Genomic DNA, 3871 nt, shown 5'->3' on the forward strand with positions numbered 1-3871 from the left:
ACCAGTGAAGATAATTGTCTTGCACAATACATTCTTTGCTGAGAGAACTGAACACATCCTTTTCTCATTTATTTATTTTCTTCTTTTTAAAACAACCGCACCACCAGAAAACTATTAGCGTGTCCCAAAGTATTGAGCCCTGCTCTTGTTAATGACATAATAGTTGGAAATATGATTTAATGGGTTTCATTTTAAGGCAGACTGTTCTCGTGGCTCCTAATACAAGACGCTGTGTGTTTGCAATAATGTAGCGTAGTATACTACATATAATGCCACACAGTCTTTAAACCAGGATGAAGACCATTCCCATACTGTGTGTATCAAGTGCCTTTCATCCCTATTAAAAATGGACATAACAAACAGACCTTTCAATAGTAGACATTTGCATTTACTTTAAAATTAAGTACTTAAGTACATAAACATGAAGGCTGTCTTTAGTTATGTATCCTTCAAAACTTTGCCCATGCCTGATTTCTGTCTGCTTTACACACAATGTGAATGGGATGCAGAGATGGAAATAATGAGACCCCCATTGCATAACGGATTGAGCCATTCCAGGTTTTATATAAAGCCAAGTTGAGCAAGCCTGTGCCTTTCATCTCTGTGGCTGCCTCTAAACTCAGTAATGACTAATCAGCATCCCAGCAATGGCTCAAACTGCTGTGCAATGGGAGTCTTCTTGTTTAGGTTGTACTAGTAAACTGCAGTTGTTAGTCTTAGTGCTGAAAAGGGACCACGGTCTGATTCATGGGGCTTGAACTACTCATTTAACCTGCAGAGGGAGCCCCCTGAAGGAGCAGGTCTCATTGGTAACAGCTGAGCTACAGTCGTGTAACTGCAGTTGCAAGTTTCATTTAACAGACCTCAGCTGGTCACTGCACAAATGTGAGACTGTACTCTTACATAAAGACAGACTTGTGTGCAATTATGTGCACCACAATTTAAAAAAAAAAAAAAAACATAATAATTGATTATCTGAATGTGTAAATGCTCTTTTCAATGTATAATGAGCCCAGTTCCATTCTGAATTTTCAGCTAAACTAAACCATAATACAGTGAATACCATTACTGTCCCATTCATATGCCACATTGACTAATTGTACAAGTCATTATTATTGAAATAAAGAATGTTTATTTTTATTTATTAATATATCTAATACTGTATGTTATTGTGATATCTAAAAGGGACTTATTCAAATGATGATATCCTCGCAAAGGAAAGTTTGCTGCACTCTGTTGTAGGGAACTGTCCGACTTTCTAAAGAAACTAATCAAAACGTGCATGACTTGCTTACATTTTTGTATGCAGACGTATTTATTGAATTCCCTTCCATGGCAGGAGTTTAAAATGAAGAGTACTCGTGTGTGGTCTGCACATGACCTGTAAAGATCTATTGTTCTTTTTCAGAATGCAAACATGTTATGACTTTACATATTTAATCAATGCAGTAATGAAGCGGCTGTTTTTGGAGGTATGTCATACGTTGGCTTATAACTGTTCGTGCAGAATGTTGACTTAAGTAATACAAACATTTGTTTATTGCCAAGCAATAACAGATGTGTTTACATGTGTTTTATTTTGCTTTACATAGCTTAACTCCTTGAAACTATTAAGTACATTTTTTTTACTTAACTAGTAGAATTGTCTTTCGAACATTGCAAGATTTAAATATTTAATAATGCAACACGTGTCTTAATTGCAGTATAATAACACAGTAATTACATATATGGGTGTTTAGTTACAATGTAATTGCATATTTATTACAACATCAAAGGTTAAAGCAATTGCTATTTTTGAACAGTATTATTGCATATACAGTAGAATTACCATGTAACCACATAATTGACGACATAATGTAAAGTACATATACATTTTTTTCAGTGTTTTAGTTATCCAGGGGTCTGGTATATGTCTACACGAAGATCAGATTAACACAGAGGCTCATTTCCTTTATGTAGTGTTTTAGATTTTCAAAGACCAACACAAAAGACCTTGAATTGCCAATAAAGGCCCTCGATTTAATTTTAACACATTGATCCTGTTCTAAGTTTTATGTTTGTTTTGAAACATAAAATATATATTCAAAGGAAATTGCTCTTAAAAGCACTGTGCTCAGTGGCAAACCCACTGAGGCCTATCAACCCAGTTTGTGTAGAAGTCTTCAATTAGCAAATGTACATGACAATATGTTCAGTTCATGCAGTATAATACGTAGAATACAACAGATGTTTTGGACCTTGTTGTGTTCTTTCTATCAGTAAAGACAAAGGGATGCTGCTTTAATGCATATAACTAAAACACTGAACAATAGACTGATTTATTCCCATATCTCAGAGGCATGACTGTGCATTAACTGATGCTTTTAAAATCAGACAGCCTCTTATAAATAGAGCTGAACAAAGGCCTATCATTTAAATCAAAACAGCTAAACATAGTTACAGTATCTGGTCGAAACACAAAAAACATTAAGTGTTTCCGCTTGTTATGTTTCTTAGGAAAAGATGCCATTTTGTGGTTCTTGTAACATCTACATTTATTCAGCAGAAACCTGCGAGGAAATTATTTGAATCACATCTGTGAATAGTTTAATCATACTGCATTATTTTACAAGGTTTTTTTTTAAATTAATGGTACACATTTCTTTACTGTTTGTATCATGTGAGTTTTTGAAAGAAAAATACATGTATTTACTGTGAATGCTTTTTTTTTTTCATTTGACGATTGTGGGCCTAACCCACAAAGCTTTAACTCATGAGTCATTTAAAAATAAAAAATAAAGATTTAAATAAGAAACTCAGCTCAATCCAAAATGATAAGGTATAACTAACAAGCAACAAAGTAGACCAGCGTGGCCTGTGCCTTCATCAGTGCACACTGAAACCTGTGTGCTCTTTTGCTTCTTATTAGTCGAACTGTGTCAATAGTTGCACACGTTTGGAAAGATGGAAAGACAGTGCGAGCAGACTGATAATACTGAAACGTAATGTCAGCATTGCAGAGCCCCAGACATCCACTGACGTTGTTGTTGTGGTTGTAAACCCCTTGTTAAAATTAGTAATAAGATTTCAAATAAAGCATTTGACACATGAGTGTTTAATCAGCACGATACAAAAAACACCCAGAAAAGAAAAGGAAAGGAAAGGCAAGATTAAATAAAAGATGAGAGGGTTGAAATGAACCAGATGATAATAAAGTCACAGGGCTCTCTTACACATTCATGCGGAAGGCCACAGTATTGTCCTTGACATGTTTTTGCTGTTCAGTTTTTTTTTTGTTTTGTGGCAGTCCTTTTCCACTGTGTACCTTGTGTTATGTGAGCCTGTGTACAGCCAGGAAGCTTAGCATCTTGTATAGAATTGTTTGAACCTGAAGTTTGTGTCTTCATTATTAACTAGCTTGCTGGTTTTAGTCTCTTCGTTAAACATAGCACAGTTCTATTTGGTTTTAATCTAATGACAAAATGCTTAAATTATTGAAACTACAATTTCAAATACACTAAAAGGAGTGGTAAATACCAGTGTATATTGCACAGAATTGAGCCATACCAGAGTAAATTGCAGCATACCATGCAATACACTACTACTACAAACAAAAAAAAAAAACTCAATCCATAATTCGTTGTTGAAAATAAACAGAATGGACAATTCCAGAGAACAGCCTGGTTTGCAATTATTAAGGAATGTTACTGTGTGAGAGCTAGTCGCATGACAATGATAGAGAGTGTTCTTTTTCTTTGGTCAGGCAGAAGTCATCGGTTTCCACTTTGAGGTACGAACTCTGTTGTTTACGTGTTATTTTAAATTAGGGGATACCTTTGTGAAGAATTGGGCCGGCAGAGTCTCAATCAAGCAATTAGGACGGGGACGGGCG

The sequence above is a fragment of the Acipenser ruthenus genome, chromosome 19, assembly GCF_902713425.1.
Source record: "Acipenser ruthenus chromosome 19, fAciRut3.2 maternal haplotype, whole genome shotgun sequence".
NCBI lineage: Eukaryota > Metazoa > Chordata > Actinopteri > Acipenseriformes > Acipenseridae > Acipenser > Acipenser ruthenus.